Here is a 17,839-nt window from a genome sequence, read left to right as displayed (position 1 = left end):
GCTCCAGCAGCAACAACAATGAGGTATGATACAATAATTTTCCTAAAACATGATATGGAAGGGGCAAATAACATGAAGTTTTTGCTATATTTGTATGAAATGATAGCTGATCTCAAAATAAATTTTAACAAAAGTGAAGTTATTACAATCAATGATGAAGAGAATCTAGGACAGACCTATGCTGAATTATTCAACTGCCAAGTTGGACTCTTCCCTATTAAGTACCTGGGAGTACCGGTTAGTCCAAGTCATTTACATGTAAGGGATTGGTTACCACTTGTTGATAAAAGCTTGAAATGTTGGGAAAGGTAGCTGTATGTCCATCGCGGGTAGGTCCACACTGATCAGTTCTAGTCTCAACAATTCTCCTATATACCACATGTCAGTTTACCTGTTGCCTAAAACCATAGTGAACAAAATGGACAAGATCAGGAGATCCTTTTTTTGGCAAGGAGGGGGACGAAAAGAAAACATCATTTGTTGAAGTGGGAAAAAATATGCAAGAACAAGAAAAAAGGTGGTTTGGGAATCAAAAATTTGAGGAAAATGAATGTTAGCTTACTCTGTAAGTGGTGGTGGAAGTTGGAAAAAGAAGATGGGTTGTGGCAAAGGATAGTCAGATATAAATATTTAAGGAATAACTCAATCCATAATGTTTCACATAAACTGAATGACTCTCATATCTGGAGTGATTTACTCAAAGTCAAGGAGGTTTATTTGCTAGGCAGGGACGTTAGCATTAAGAATGGCTGTTATACTCGTTTCTGGAAAGATGCATGGTTGTACCAGCAACCTTTGTGTGAGATTGCTCCTGTACTTTTTGCCCTGTGTGATCTTAAAGATGTTATGGTTGATCAGGTTAGGAATGAGGTCTCTATAATCACTTTTCATAGATGGTTACCTGAAGATCTTAGATTGCAACGGGAGAAAATTTTGTCTGATATCTCAACCTTTAACTTTGGTAATGGCTCTGACATGGTTTTGTGGTCTTTAGAAAAGAACAATAAATTTTCTGTGAAATCAATGTATAATGCCTTAACTAGGAGTGATGCTGGGATTTATCATAAGACACTGTGGAAGGGAAAGATCCCTGCTAAAATTAAGATTTTTATGTGGTTACTTATGAATGATGCTATACTGACAAAAGACAATCTTCTTAAAAGAAAATGGCAAGGAGATCCGACATGCTACTTTTATGATGAACCTGAAAGTGTTTCGCATCTTTTTTTTCCATTGCCATGTTGCAAAATCAGTATGGGCAATTGTGGCTAAGTGTTTTGGAGCTGATACTGTTCCTGGGAACCTAGAGCAAAGCTGGAGATGGTGTGACAGATGGTTACCTCTTGGTAAAGAGTATCATGTTCTAGGAGTTTCAGCTATTTGTTGGGCAATTTGGAAGTCACGTAATAAAGCATGTTTTGACAAAATCATTATCAAGAGTCCTCTAGATATTATCTGTCATATGTGTGCGCTTATGAAATACTAGGCAGGTCTCTTTGCTGAGCCGAACAGAGAGCAACTGATCGAAGGTATCAACACGATGCTGCGCTTGGCAAACAGGATCTTGAAGCGCCAGATGATGCAGGACGCATCCTCGGTGGAGATCAGGATGGGCAAGATGATACTCCAGCTTAGAAGGCTTCTTCAGGATGGAATGCTGCTTCGTGGTGTTGGACGCCGGCTCCTTCACTTTTGGTCTCTGGTGTTAGGATCGATGAGTGTACCTCTCTCTGTGTAACCCGTAGATCCGTAGTTAGGCTCCTCGACCTTGCGGAGCTTCACCGCAGCGGCAGCGTGGACGTCGATGCCGCCCTGGATGCAGCCTCGTGGACGCCAGTGCTGGGCGTGGTGGTGAGGAGGCGATACAGTGGGGCGACGGCGGTGGTGGGACAGCGGTCCGGTGTAGACCTGCAGGGGAACGACGGAGGTTGTTGGGGGCACATCCCATCGCTGGCAGCACGGCCTTTAGATCGGATTAGGGTTTTCTTTAGGTGGGTGAGGTGGCTCCAGTGAACCTCGTCGACCGAGCCCTCACCCCCACCTTCCTTTTATGTGTGCTGTGCGACAGGGGCCCACCAACCGGATTAGGGTTGGGCTCCCCTGATCAGGGAGCAGAGATAAGGGCCCAATAGGCCGTTGGGCCTATTGGTGGAGATCAACTAATATTCTCCCCCTTGATCTCATTCCATCTTTCACTTTCATATCATTTGCTTTTGTTCATTCCATTACAGATTAGCTCATAGAGCATGTCTCATCGTCACGGTCCATTGCCGATAGACTTAACAGCTACAACTCACTACTCTGTTCTGAAATAGATACTTATCTTTGGGCCTTCTTTTGTCCAAAAATTTTATAGGCTTTCCCTTAAACCCATGCTAGCTACATGTTCTCTGAACACCATATCCTCTAAACATGTTGGGTGGTAAGCCTTTTGTAAGCGGATCCGCGAGCATCCTTTCTGTACTTATATGCTCAAGACTTATGACTTGATCCCGGACTTTATCTTTCACAACATAATACTCTATGTCAATGTGTTTGGTAGCACCACTTGACTTATGTTGTGAGCATCTTGTACTGCCAGATTATAATCGCAGTATTACTTTAGTGGTCTATAGATGTCGTCAACCACCTTCAAACCGGGTATAAACTTCGTTAGTTAGTTCACCTGCCTGTTGCCTCATAACACGCTACAAACTGTCATACATTGTGGACGATGTAGTGACAGTTTGCTTTGAGCTTTTCCATGAAATAGCTCTCCTTTGCGAGATGATAGAAAATCCACGTCTGGATATGCATTCACTCTCGCATAATCAGAATCTGAATATCCCACCATGTGGAGTGAATCAGATCTTCTATATGTCATCATGAGGCCTTTCGTTCCTTGCAAATAATGCAAGACTTTCTTTACTAATTTTAGTGTTCTATTCCAGAATTGCTCTAGAATCTGCCAAGTAAAACCCGATAACAAATGCCAAGTCAAGGCGCGTACATACTTGAGCATGTTGCAAGCTTCCGACAGCTGAAGCATATGGAACCACTTTCACTTTATCGATTGAGCTCATATTGGTTCCTGGGGCATTTAAAATCCCTATATATGTCTCCCTTGACTATAGGAGCAGGTGAGGGACTACATTTATGCATACTGAATTTCTTTAAGATCTTTTCCATGTATGCCTTTTGTGACAGTCCTTATACCCTTTTCCTTCTATCTTGGTGAATCTCGATCCCTAGAACGAACGAGGCTTCGCCAAGATCTTTCATATCAAATTTCTTTGTCTCTAGTAGTAGACTGACATCACTACTAGCAAGTAAGATATCATCTACATACAGGACAAGGAAGATAAACTTCCTATTCTTAAACTTTGCATAGACACAATTGTCCTCTACATTCTCTTTTAAAACCCAAAATTCTTTATTGTCTGATCAAACTTCAAGTACCACTGTCTTGAAGCTTGTTTTAATTCATAAATGGATTTCTTTAGGCGGCATCCCATTCGTTCTTTTCCTTCCATGATAAAACCTTTCGGTTGTGCCATGTAAAAATTTTCCTCCAAGTCTCCGTTGAGAAATGTCGTCTTTACATCCATCTGATGTAATTCTCAATCGTAATGTGCCACTAATGCCATTATGATTCTGAAGGAAACTTTACATGAGACTGGAGAAAAGGTCTCATTGTAATCAATCATTTCTCTTTGCATATAGTCTTTTACCACAAGTCGCGCTTTATATTTCTCTATATTCCCTTGAGAGCCAAGTTTTGTTCTATAGACCCATTTAGAAATTATTTCCAAATCCCAAACTTTATTGACATTCATCGATTTTATTTCATCTTCCATGGCCTCAAGCCACTTTGATGAATGATCACTTCTCATGACTTCTTCAAATGAGGTGGGATCATCCTCCATTTAAAAATTCCTTAGTGTTATACACTTCATAATCAGCAGAAATAGCTGATTTTCTAACTCTTTGAGACCTACTGGGGCCTTCACCTTTTGGCACATCTTTTATTTGAGGCTGTTGTTGCTCCCCCTCATGTGTGGCAATAGGTTCTATAGAATCCTGAAGAACAGGTTCCTCATCGTCATTCATTGTTGCCACAGGTGGGATAACAACAGGTGCTGGCACCACAGTACTTAGCACTGTCGGCGCAGCGACAGTAGGTAGTGAGAAAATTGGCTCATGAATCATTAGAGTGGGCGCATACATCCGCTTCACTTCAAGGTCAATTTCTCGAGCTACCATGCTGCCCCTCATCTTTTCATCCTCTAGGAAAATAGCTTGTCTCGTTTCCACAAACTTTGTATGTCTCTCTGGACAGTGGAAAACAAAAACCTTTTGACTTTTTTTTTGTGTTGCCAATGAAATGGCACCTTACTGTTTTGGGATCTAACTTCCCAATGTTTGTGTTAAATACTTTAGCCTCAGCAGGGCTCCCCCACACACTCAAGTGTTTAGTGAGGGTACTCTTTCTGTCCACAACTCATACGGTGTTTTGGGCACCAACTTTCTTGATACTTTATAGAGAATATGAATGGTCGTTTTCAATGTCTCCATCCAATGGCTCAACTATAAGGTGGAGTAACTTATCATACTGTCCACCATATCTATCAGGGTACGATTGATTCTTTTAGCTACTCTATTCTGCTGAGGTTTGCCCAGTGTAGAATACTGGGCTACTATGCCATTCTTTTAGGGTATGCCGACCGTAGTACTCCCCCACGGTCAGACCTGACTATCTTAATCTTTAATATCTTGAATTTATCCAATACATCTTTTCTTTCTTTGATTGGATAAATATAGCCATAATGGGAGTAATTATCTATGAATGTTATGAACGAATCACAACCATCCACACTCTTTACAGGAAAACCGACCACAGATGTCAGTGTGGATAATCTGTAAAATTCTTGTGCTTCGTTTGTCATCTTTCTTTACATACTTTCATTTTATGCATTCTCTGCATTGTTCTTAATCTGAGAGCTCTAATGGAGGAAGAATATCATTCTTAACTAGTCTTTCTATTCTCCCCCTCGAAATATGGCCTGAACGATAGTGCCATGATTTCGACGATGCATTGTGAGCTCTCTTATGCCACCATAATCAGAGTGACTATCTGTCACCAGCTGCTTTATCAGCTGGATGACACATGTCTTTGAAGAGCCAGTGAACTGACTCTTTATTCTATCGAGGTACTCGGTGACCGTGTCACACTCTGAGATTGAGCCCATAATTGCAAGCTCAATCATGTTCTTTATCATAGCCAAACTTTCTTGTTGGCAGTGACCCACTTTCTATGCTCAAAAGCCATAGGATATATTTTGGGATTCAAAATCCCTTTCTTTAGTTGCCCAAGTGGCATCATTCTCTTTTTGTCTCCCTCACCGGTGCCACAATCTCAGTGGAACACGGTGAGGTGACTACCCAGTCCACCTTAGACAAGATAAAAACCAGGTCAAAACTTTTCTTAACATAAAAATAACACCATTTGCATGCCTTGATTCCAACGTTGGTCAAAATCAAAACATACAACTATTCTTATACACTAATTCTACATCACCGTTGGGCAGAAATAGAATTAATGCATAAATCATTAACGTTCACAATTGTTCTTACACACTAATTCTACATCACCGTTGGGCAGAAATAGAATTAATGCATAAAACATTAAAGTTACGATATTGTTATTAACAACGTTGGTCAGAAAATAACAACATCATAATGATGTCAAATCTCTTTTTCTCCAATTAAATACCACATTGGTTCAAAATAACTGGAGAATCAACAACTTCTCTAGCAGCGGAAAAATATCTTTTTCTCCAATTAAATACCACATTGGTTCAAAATAACTGGAGTATAAACAACTTTTCTTTGGCTATGGAAAAACTCACCTTTTCTTGAATTTTACCCACAGGGAAAATTTCTTTTTCTATTTCCTTTAATCCATTAATCAATTTCTAGGAAATAAACATTTTATGGAAAAACTTTTCTTTTCTCCAGTTAAATATCATGTCAATTCAAAATCACTGGAGAATGTACTTTTCTTTCGCAGCGGAAAACGTATACTCAATTTCTTGAATTTTACCCACAGGATAAAATACCTTTTCATATTTTCTTTAAGCCTTTTATCCATTTTCCCAGAAATGAAACCTTTACTGGAAAATGAAAAAACGAAAAAAATATGACTCAAAAGTTTCACTGTTCTTTCGGCCCCGCCGCCAAAACAGCCCGGCCCAACTGCTTTGACGCGAGCACTGTGCCCGGCCCAACTCCTTTGACACGAGTACTATAGCTCCCAGGCCGCAACCTGGGCCTGGGCTGCCAAAGCTGCGCGGCCGCGCGCGCCCCCGTGGGCTGATCGCTGGCCCGTGCAATCTCGGCCGTCCGATGAAGATCGACGATTGCGCGTCGATTTCACGCGAACAAAACCGCGGCCACGTCCTCCGACCGGAAACCCTAGGCCATTCGCACTCTCTGCTTCTCTCTCTTCTTTCTCTCTCAGCGCCGCTCTCTCCTCTCTCTTCCTCGCTCTCTCTTCTCAGCCGAGCACAACCGAGCCAGCGACAAGAGCGAGTGGTGGAGCGAGGCGGGCATCCATGGCACCGCCACCGGCCCCCTCACCGGCATGCGCGCTCCCCAGCGGGTGAGTGCGCCGCCGTCGAGCGGCCTAGCCGTGGTGACCCCTTGGCCGAGCCCGGCGAAAATTTTTTCCCGGCTCGGTCTTCTCCCTCGCCAGTGAAACAGATTTGCTCGGTTCATGGCGAGGTCTCTTTCCATTCTTTTCCTTTTCTTTTTCCCTTTCGGATTTGATTTGTATCTTCTTTCTTCTCTTTTCGCTTGTTCACCCGAAAAGGAGATCTAGAGTTAGGGTTCGGTTGAACCCGAACCGTGTTTTCTTTTGTTTGATTCGAGATCGAGATGCTAGGGTTCCTTTTCTTTCTTCTCGGATTGAACCGATTAGTGATGGGGATTCTTTCTAGGGTTAGGGTTCGTGTGCCGACCCTGTTCTTTTTCTCTTCTTTGGATTTTCTTTCTTTTCTTTGATTTCTTTTCTCTTTTGGAGTTCATCCGAATGGCTTTCCCCTTTTCCTTTCTCCATGCGAGTTAGGGTTAGGTTCAGTTGAACCCGGATTCTTTCCCCTTCTTCCCCCTTCCCCTTTTTCTTTTGGGATTAACCCGATTTGGGATTGGGGTTAAAATTAGGGTTAGGTCTTAGGGTTTGGCCAAAACTGAACCCATCCTTCTTCATTCCTTAGATCCAAACTGGATCTATTCGGTTCTTTACTTTTGCCGTGCGCCGTCGAACGGTGCGGCTCCTTTCCCCCACGCGCGGTGGCGGTGATGACCGGTAGACCGTGAGCCGGTCTCTCTTTCTTTTGCTTTTACCCGGTTAGGGTTAGGGATACATAGAGTGAACCTGTCTCTGGTACCATTGTTAGGATCGATGAGTGTACCTCTGTAAGGTTGAGATGGCAACTAGAGGGGGGGGGTGAATAATCTTTTCTAAAACTTAATCGCGTCGGCTAACCGATACAAATGCGGAATTAAAACTATCGGTCTAGCCAAGACTATACCCCACTATAAATATGTTCACTAGCACCTTGCAAAGATAACAATTATGCAACAAAGGTGCCAGGCTAGCTAGAGCTCTCTTAATCAATTCTAGGAGCAAGGTCACACGAACCTATGCCACTAGTACTTTAAGCAATGGGGAGCTCCTACACATGCTAGTAAGCAAAAGCACAAAGCTAACTAAGCTCACTAGCAATGCTCAATAACAAGGCAACCAATGCCTAATTAGAGAGCGCAAATACTTAGCTACACAAACTAAGCAATGTGACTAACAAGGTTACTACAACCAAATTAGCCACGCAAGGGAGCTACTTCTATGCTACACAAGCAAGAAGGTAATTAGCAAGCTACACAAGCTATCTAATTACAAGAGCAACTACACAAGCTTAATATATGTGAAAGTAAATGAAAGCTTGTGTAATGGGAAACAAACCAACGGGAAGAACAAGGTTGACACGATGATTTTTCTTCCGAGGTTCACGTGTTTACCAACACGCTAGTCCCCATTGTGTCGACCGCTCACTTGGTGGTTCGGCGGCTAATTAGCATCACCCGCTAAGCCCGCATGTCAGGCGCCGCAAGAACCTACCCCTTGAGTGAGGGTAGCTCAATGACACGCTTTACTAGAGTTGCTCTTCGTGGCTCCCGCGGGGTGAGCACAAGTACCCCTCACAAGCACTTCTCAGGAGCGCCGCACAAGCTTCTTGCGGGCTTCGATGGAGACCACCACCAAGCTGTCTAGGAGGTGGCAACCTCCAAGAGTAACAAGCACCACCGGCTTGCAACTCGATCACCTAGTGCCACTCAATGCAACCTCACGATACAATCGCACTAGAATCGCTCACTCACACAATCGAATGATCACTATCAAGTATATGTGTGATAGAGGGCTCCCAAGCACTCACAAGCATGGACACTAAGTCCCCTGAGGTGCTCAACACTAGCCATGGCCGAAGGCCACTTCTATTTATAGCCCCAAGGGCTAAACTAGCTGTTACCCCTTCACTGGGCAAAAATCGGGCCGACCGGACGCTCCGGTCGTGTTGACCGGACGCTGGACCTCAGCGTCCGGTCGCCCGCAGACGGCCACGTGTCCCAATCCCAATGGTCACTTGACTTGACCGGACGCAGCAGCTTCAACAGACCGGACGCAAAAGCCTCAGCGTCTGGTCGTTTCCAGTAAGCTCCTCGAGGTATATTTCTTCGACCGGACGCGTCCGATCGCACGTGATCGGACGTAGCCCAGCGTCCGGTCATACTCCAGCTTCTACATCACCGTACGTCAGCCTGACCGGACGCACCCTACCAGCGTCCGGTGCTTTCAGACCCAGCGTCCGGTCAGTTGACCGACGCCAGCGTCTTCGCGATCAACTCGTTTTCACTTCTAACTTCTTCACCCTTGCTCCAATGTACCAACCACAAGAATTTGCATCCAGCGCAATAGAAAATAGGCATTCCATTTTCCCGAAAGCGCCGAATCCCGCCTCGCAAGCTCGACGGGAGAGAGAGAGGGACCCAAACCCATCTCAACCCTGCAAACACCACTTCCTTTGTAAATGTGCCAACACCACCAAGTGTACACCATCATGTGTATGTGTGTTAGCATTTTTCCAATCATTTCCCAAAGGATGTTAGCCACTCAACTTGCCACGCCACTCGATCCTAGCGACGATGCAAAGTTAGATCACTCAAGTGGCACTAGATGACCGATATGCAAACAAGTTTGCTCCTCTTGATAGTACGACCATCTATCCTAAACCCGGTCATAAACTTCTCTACACACCTATGACCGGTGAAATGAAATGCCCTAGGTTATACCTTTGCCTTGCGCATTCCATTCCATCTCCTCCAACGTCGATGCAACACATGCACCAACATGATCAACAATGATATGATCCACTTCATATCATCACGTGATCATATTGGTTCATCGATCTTGACTTCACTTGCCCTTCACCGTTGCCATCGTCCATCGACGCCAAGTCTTGCTCAAGCTTCACCGCCACGCGGTCCATCGCTCCAAAGCCTCCGACTTGCCCTTCACGCTTGCAACCGGTCCATCAAGCCAAGTCTTATCTTGATCTTCTCCACCTTGATCACATGACTCAATGTCATGTCTCATGTGCAATAAGCTCCTTCATCACCACATGTGTGAGCTTTGCAACATCTCCAAGCCATTTCCACCTTCATGGCATATGTTGCTCACACACATGTACCTATGGACTAATTACCTGTGTATCTCACATAAACACAATTAGTCCACCTAAGTTGTCACTTAATTACCAAAACCAAACAAGGACCTTTCAACCTCTCTGTGTAACCCGTAGATCCATAGTTAGGCTCCTCGACCTTGCAGAGCTTCACCGCAGCGGTAGCGTGGACGCCGATGCCGCCCTGGATGTAGCCTCGTGGACGCCAGTGCTTGGCGTGGTGGTGAGGAGGCGATACAGTGGGGCGATGGCGGTGGTGGGACAGCGGTCCGGTGTGGACCTGCAGGGGAACGACGGAGGTTGTTGGGGGCACATCCCGTCGCTGGCAGCACGGCCTTTAGATCGGATTAGGGTTTTCTTTAGGTGGGTGAGGCGGCTCTAGTGAACCTCGTCGTCCGAGCCCTCACCCCCACCTTCCTTTTATGTGTGCTGTGCGACAGGGGCCAACCAACCGGATTAGGGTTGGGCTCCCCCGATCAGGGAGCAGAAATAAGGGCCCAATAGGCCGTTGGGCCTATTGGTGGAGATCAACTAACATCTGGGACTTGTTTTGGTCTGGTGTTGAAGCAGCCAGATTCCTGGATGTGTTTTACAAACTTGTAAGGGTGATATTATACTGACCGTTGGTGGTCTTAGGTTCGCTTTGTGATGGTTGTCGTTGGCTCTGAGCCAGAGTAGTTGCGCACTTTCTTGCTTCTTCCTGTTATCTGTCTGTTTTCCCTCCAAACTCTGTATTTCCATTATGAAAGTAATGGGAATGGGAAGGTTTCTCGGTTGGGAAAAAAACAATGAGGTGTGGAACTCTAGATAAGAACCTCAGTATGGTGAAACTAAAGAAAGAGAGAGGAGGGAGGGAGAGGTTGTACCCTGATTGTACGACGCTGGATGCAGAGACCAGGTGGCGGAAGGGACGACAACGGGGAGATTGGCCGTGAGTAGCTGGCCCTGAACCGCCGGCTCTGCGCACGCCACCCACGGCATCCATGGTCAGATGATTTTCTTGGAATCTGAAAGTATAAATAAGTAAGATGAAGGAAGACAACCTGCGTCAGAAATTGTGTCAAGCAATACTTGCATAAAAAGGTGGCAGCAGTAGCGGTGTAAGACAGCTAAAATTGCTAATTCACCTTTACTACCTAATCTCTGTCTCATAGTAGACCAATGTTGCAAATCACTATAAGACATGAATCTGTATAGCGGAGCCTCAACAAAATAGCATGACAGTTAAAAAGAACAACCTGAAATGTCACTTTCCTTTGTTCCTTGGTGACAGTTAAGATCGTATTTATTTCGGACTAAGCACATGAATGCACTCAGACTCGATGGAACAACAATTTTGAACTGAAAAATGAAACTATTTGCCCCAAAACATACCACACGATGACCCGACCTGGTGTTCCAGCGATATACTGCTCATGTGCATTCCATCGAACAGGTTGCAGGCAAGTACTGGAGAGGACGCCATGGCCACGTCTGCATACTCGATCCTTGCACGCAGCCGCCAAGGACAATCACTGCATCCAGGCATGCAAGCGCCGGCAGGCCCTGCGACTGCATCAGGAAGGAAGGGGGCCACGTTCCCAGCGGTTGAGGGTGGCGGAGGCGGCGGCGCTAGCGCGGATAAAGGGCGAGGCGACGGAGGGAGCGAGGAAGAGGTGACGGAGGGAGCAAGGGAGAGATGACGACGTGGAGAAGCCTGAGCTGGTCGATCTGTCGATGGCGGACTGGTGGTCCCAAGGGCGAATAAGCCGGTACTCATTCATCAAAGTAACTGTCGGTAGGCCGTAAACACGACATTCGTCGAGGCCACGTGGATTCACGGTTGAAGATCATCCAACTAACTAATATCTTATACCAGTGATCGACACGCCAATTATTAGCACAAGCATTGGTGCACACCTGCACGTACGTCGCGCACGAGCAGTGGTCGGCTTCACACGGAGACGGAGTCGTTGGCGGCGCCACCAAACGTGAGCCCCGAGCCTTGCAGCACACCGTCGACGATCTCATCCAGGCGCACCGCCATCTCCGGTGTCAGGTGGTTGCGCCAATCCCCGGCCGCGCCTTTCCAGAAGAAGGACGCATTCTCGATGCCAAGGATCGTCGTGCCGCTCCGGTTCCCCTTCGACCGTTTGAGACTGTCCAGGCTGCAGAGCTCAACGCCGCCGTTTCCTCCTCCACGGTAATCGGGCAGCCCATGAACTCGGGCAGTCTCTTCATGTTGGTCGTGAGGTCCTGGAGCATCTCCTCGTACTGGAGGAAGAGCACCTTGTCCAGCCGCCTCCTGCTCTCCTCCCAGTACCCGAGGACGTGGAGCCACTGCGGCCTGCACAGAACATCTCGAACGCGTCTTGGAGCGGGTACGTCGGCGGAACGTCGTCGTCTTCGCCACCGGCTCCCTTGGCGGTGGCGGCCGTGTGCTTCTTCGTGAAGAGCCACCCGGAGACGAGCGCGTCCTTGGGGTCCCGGCAGACGTACACGACGCGGCAGCTGCAGCTGTCCGCCACGACGTGCTCCGGCAGGAGGCAGGTGGGTGGCGAGCACCCATGGCGAAGGGAGCGCCTCGAACACATCCTCCCGTGCTCCGCCGGTGCTCTCGGAAAGCGCGGAGGGCAGCTCGAAGAAGCTGACGCAGTCATGGGGGTTTCGAAGGCGGAGCGGGTGGCCGGGGTCCGACGGCGGGTGCTCCGCCCTGTTGAGCGTGGCGAAGGCGAGCGCCTTGAGCCACGTCGTGCCGGACTTGGGGAAGCTCGCGAGGAAGATGTCGTCGGGCCTCGGCTCGAAGCACGTGTGCACGGCGGCCACGCCGGACAGGATCATCTCCGGGAGCCAGAAGCCGCTGAGCTGATGGAGCGGGACCGGTGGGCATCTCGTCTCGAGGGGTAGAGTGGGGATGAGCTTCGCCATGTCGCCGAACGCTGCAGCCCATGACCGGCGTCCCTCGGTAGGCGCATCCATTGTGCGTGCCCCGGGCAAACACTACTGGAGGCCGCGGCTTTGCCGAGTGTTTTTACACTCGGCAAAGAGCCCTTTGCACTCGGCAAAGGCTTTGCCGAGTGTAGCACTCGGCAAAGTCCGCTCAGCAAATTTTTTCTCGGCAAAGGGTCTTTGCCGAGTGCTTTTTATCGGGGCACTCGGCAAAATAAAAAACAATTTTACCGAGTGCTTGGGGCGGCACTCGGCAAAATATTTTCGGCCGTTCCACATTGACCGTTAACGGTTGTTTTGCCGAGGGGCTGACCCAGCACTCGGCAAAAAAAAAATTATTTTTTTTAAAAATTACTTTGCCGAGTGCCCAAGTCTAGGCACTCGGCAAAGTTTTTTAATTATTTTTTTAAAAAAATACTTTGCCGAGTGCCCCAGCCCAGGCACTCGGCAAAGAATTTCTGGATTTTTTTTAAAAAAATACTTTGCCGAGTGCCCCTGCCCGGGCACTCGGCAAAGTTTTTTTTTTATTTATTTAAAAAATTACTTTGCCGAGTGCCCCAGCCCAGGCACTCGGCAAAGAATTTCTGGATTTTTTTTAAAAAATACTTTGCCGAGTGCCCCTGCCCGGGCACTCGGCAAAGAATTTCTGGAATTTTTTTGGAAAAAACTTTGCCGAGTGCCTTGTCCATGGCACTCGGCAAAGACCCCGAGAATTGTAATTTTTTTTTACATTCCATTGTAACAGACAATATATATATATATATATATATATATATATATATATATACATCAATCATCACATCTATATCACCAACATGCATTATATATCACAAGCACACGCATATTTAATAAATCCATCACAAATTCACCAAAGTTCAACATCACAAGTTTATTATTACAAGTTCGACATCACAAAGTTCAACATCTCTACTGCGGCGACGGAAACTGCAGGTGTGGCCCCCTGGACAGCGGTGAAGGACCGGACTGCAGCGAAGGGTTGATGTGATCAGCCGTCGGTGACACGCTAGCGGGATTGTTTGAACCCGCCGACGGAGGCTGCACAAAAGAGAAGAGATTGCATGTGTTAGACTAAAAATTGAAAATTTCGGATGGATGTACCATCTTCTCAGGATTGTATCGTGTGCCGTTTTTGTGCCATGTCATCTGTTTCGCGGATTCCTCGGTCATGAATAGCCGTTGGAGCCTCGGCAGGAACGGAAGGTGTCGTAGGACTCTCATGGGGATCTTAAGCTGCCTCCTCTGGCCATCGCCTGAGTCTACCTCCACGTACCTGGAGGATTTACACTTCGGGCAGTACTTTGCATCCGCGTGTTCTTTCCTAAATAGGACGCACCCCTTCGGACACACATGTATCTTGTCATACGGCATCTTAAGTGCAAGAAGAAGCTTCTCTGACTCATACAAGTTCTTTGGCATAATGTGTGTCTTCGGTAGCATATCGCTCCACACGGCCACCATCTTGTCGAAGCCTTCTCGACTTAGGTTTAACTCGGCCTTCAACCCCATTACGCGACCAATGGCGTCCAACTGAGAAACATTAGTATGATCATGAAGGGGTCTCTGTGCCGAGTCCAACATCAGGTAGAAGGCATCTGCGGCAGCCTCCATCTCCTCCTTGTCACGTCCTTCAGCGAACTGAGCTTGGTGCGTGTCATCCAGCATGTCTGCTACCCCGGCATCATCATCGAAAGCCTCGAGCCGTGGTCTCACCACCTCCTCCCTGATACGATCGGCTTCACCATGGTGGATCCACCGGTGGTAGCCCGGAGTAAATCCAAACTTCACAATATGTTTACCCATGGTTAACCTATCTTTCCTTCTTCTGTTGTCACAACCGCTGCACGGACAAACCACTAGAGAATGGCCTCCGGCACTCTCACCAAATGCATGCTGTAAGAATTCTTCGACCTTGACTATAAACAGCAAGTCGTAATCGTGCTCGTCTCTCCGGAGCGTGTACATCCACTCACGGTCCTCCATCCTTTAACAGACGTATCAGCACATATGAGTCACCATCAATTGCATCTACGCGGTGTCCCTACTCTCTAATAGGTGAGGATAGGTCCTAATCCCACCCGTGGATCCGTAGATGAGGTTAGTTTCCATGCTCCGCTCCTATCTGAGACGGAATTTCGGCAGCACCTCCCTGCTGTTCTCCCGATACACGTCCTGCAAGGGAGAGTGTGTATCCGGAGAACAACAGGGGGTGATGCCGAAACACCGTCTCGGACCGGAGCGGACCATGAAAACTAACCCATCTACGCATCCGCGGGCTGTCCAAAAAACGTGGACAATCCGAAACAGAAATGCTCGCAGATATGCAAAGATCTGCATACCTCCAAAGATATCTCTTTCGGACGGGAGACGCCTAACTAGGCTACACCGATCTACGACGACAGACAAGCGGAAAAAGAGATGATTTATACCTAGGGTGTCGGTGAAGTCAGGCTAGCGAGGCAGTGGCGAGTCGACGCAGTGGCGAGGCGACGTAGTGTAGGCAGACCCGCGACGCCGACAAAAACGATCGGGGACCTCCGGGTCACCTCCGATAGGTCCTGCTCTACGAAAGAAGAAACACGACACTATAAGTTCAAAATTTCGGCAGCACCTCCCTTGCACGGGGAGGTTTCCAAAACCTGCAAAAAAACAACGGCACGAAGGCCGACAATCACAAACGGCACGAAGGCCGATAAGAACAGCGGCACGAAGGCCGACATCACAACGGCACGAAGGCCGACAAACGGAGAAAGGGTGGATATACCTTGCCCACGCTCGTAGGCGGTTCGGTGACGGTAGGGGCGTCGACGGGACGGGCACACGGAGAAGACGGCCGAGGCACCTCCTCCTCCCCTCTACCTCGGCTTCCTCCCCCTCTCCCCTTCTCCTCCTCCTTCCTCTCCTCCTCCTTCTTCCTTTTTCTTCTCTTTTTTCCTTCTCCTTTCTTCCTTTTCCTTTTCTTTCTTTCTCTTCTTTTTTCTTCCTTCTTCTTCCTTCTTCTCCTTACTGCTGCTTCCTCCTCCTTCTTCCAAGCCGGCGGCAAGAGCAGGGGCGCACGGGGCCGACGCGTGCAGGGGGAGGACAGCCGCGCGCGCCGGCGGTGGCAGCACGCGCGGACGGCGGCGGCGGGCAGCGCTGACGGCGGCGGCGCGGCCGGGCTGGGGGGTACTCGGGGTGGGGCGCGCGGTGGCAGGGGCTCGCCGGCGTGGGCGCGCCGGGGAGCCGCCTCGGCTGGGCTGGGGGTGGTGCGGGGGCGGGGGCGTGCTCTGGCGGGGGCTCGCCGGCGTGGGCGCGCCGGGGAGCCGCGCGGCCGGGCGGCGCGCTTGGGGGGTCCTCGGGGGCGGGGGCGCGCCGGGGAGCCGCGCGGCGGGGCTGGGGGTGCTCGGGGGCGGGGTCGCGCCGTCGTGGGCGCGCCGGGGAGCCGCGTGGCCGGGCTGGGGGGGTGCTCGGGGAGGGGGCACGCGGTGGCGGGGGCTAGCCGGTGGCGCGGCGGAGCGGGCGTCGGGGTGCTCGGGGGCGCGGTCTCCGCCGACGTGGCGCGCTGGGGATCCGCGCGGCCGGCTGGGGGCTGCTCGGGGCGGGGGCGCGCGGGGGCGGGGGCTCGCCGGCGTGGGCGCGCCGGCGCGGCGGAGCGGCGCGGGCGGCGCTGGCCGGCAGGGGAGGCGCGGCGGGCGGCGGGACAGAGCAGCGGATCGCTGGGGGGGAAGAAAAGACGTCGGAGGAAGGACTGGGAGGCAAGGAGAGAGGAGGAGGAGATGGAAGGGAGGGGGGGGGGAGGGGGGGGGGACTGAGCGATGGTTAGGGTGCGGGAAGGGGAGAGAAGGAGGGGAGAGAAGGGGAAAGAGAGAGGGAGGAGGGGGGGGGGAGGGGGATGGGGAGGGGAGAGGGAGGGGGAGAGAGGAGGGGGAGAGAAGGGGAGAAGAGAGGCAAGGGAGGAGACTGGAGGGGGATGGGGGGGTTGGGCCGGGGCGAGGGGCGAGAGGGGGCAGAAGAGAGAGGTGGAGGGGGGTGGAGAGGGGGAGGGGAGAGAAGGACGGGGGAGCGAGGGGAGAAGAGTGGAAGGGGGGGGGGGTGAGAGGGGGAGGGGGAAAGACGGGGGGGGGGGGCAGGATGGGGAGAGGAGGAGGGGGACGGGGTGCTCGGGGGCGCGGTCTCGCCGACGTGGGCGCGCTGGGGAGCCGCGCGGCCGGGCTGGGGGCTGCGCGGGGGCGGGGGGCGCGCGGGGGCGGGGGCTCGCCGGCGTGGGCGCGCCGGCGCGGCGGAGCGGCGCGGGCGGCGCTGGCCGGCAGGGGAGGCGCGGCGGGCGTCGGGACAGAGCAGGCGGCTAGGGTACTAGGGGTGGGGGGATTTTGGGCCGGCGTTTTTATTTAAAAAAAAATTTGCCGAGTGTAAGCCCCTTGAGCACTCGGCAAAATTTTTTTTAATTTTTAAAACTTATTTTGCCGAGTGCCAGCGTCAGGCACTCGGCAAAAAAAAATTTTATTTTCGAAAATCAGCTTTGCCGAGTGCCTTCTGGGCCGGCACTCGGCAAAGCCCACTTTGCCGAGTGCCCCCCATGGCACTCGGCAAAATTTTTTTTTTTTTGATTTTGGGCCCAAATTTTTTTCTGTGGCCTTGTGACAGTATTTAAAACTCTATTTTAAAATTTGGGGCAATTTTGACTTTTTTTGATATATTTCATAAGTTTATTTCGTTTCGTCTAATTGTTTGGGATATTTCAAATTTAAACTGCAGGTACATGGAATAATGGACTTTGGTCATCCAAAAATTGATACTCATGATATTTAGGGTATGTTTAGGCCGTATCCAGAAAGTCACATGAAATCTCGAGTATCTCGTTGACATAACATGTCGAGGTACTTGCCGGAAATGTGATTTTAAATTATATAAAATGCAAACGAAGTCCGAAAATCATGAAACTTGTCGAGGCGTCGTGTTATCACATGTGGAGGCTGTGGTAAAAAATTTTAAAGGTTTCGAGCAAATTGTGACGTCGGATGCCAAAAACCCAGACATCTCCACATGTCATGTGGAGATGTCTGGGTTTTTGGCATCCGACGTCACAATTTGCTCGAAACCTTTAAAATTTTTTACCACAGCCTCCACATGTGATA

The 17,839-nt window shown here is 49.5% G+C and overlaps 1 pseudogene; it reads right to left on the bottom strand.

The window, feature by feature from the left end:
• Positions 1 to 11,712: 11,712 nt before the first annotated feature.
• Positions 11,713 to 12,740, bottom strand: LOC136489013 (cytosolic sulfotransferase 5-like; annotated as a pseudogene).
• Between the last annotated feature and the right edge of the window lie 5,099 nt (positions 12,741 to 17,839).

Source organism: Miscanthus floridulus, chromosome 10, assembly GCF_019320115.1.
Source record: "Miscanthus floridulus cultivar M001 chromosome 10, ASM1932011v1, whole genome shotgun sequence".
Lineage (NCBI taxonomy): Eukaryota > Viridiplantae > Streptophyta > Magnoliopsida > Poales > Poaceae > Miscanthus > Miscanthus floridulus.
This window is presented reverse-complemented; position numbering and strand designations above follow the sequence as displayed.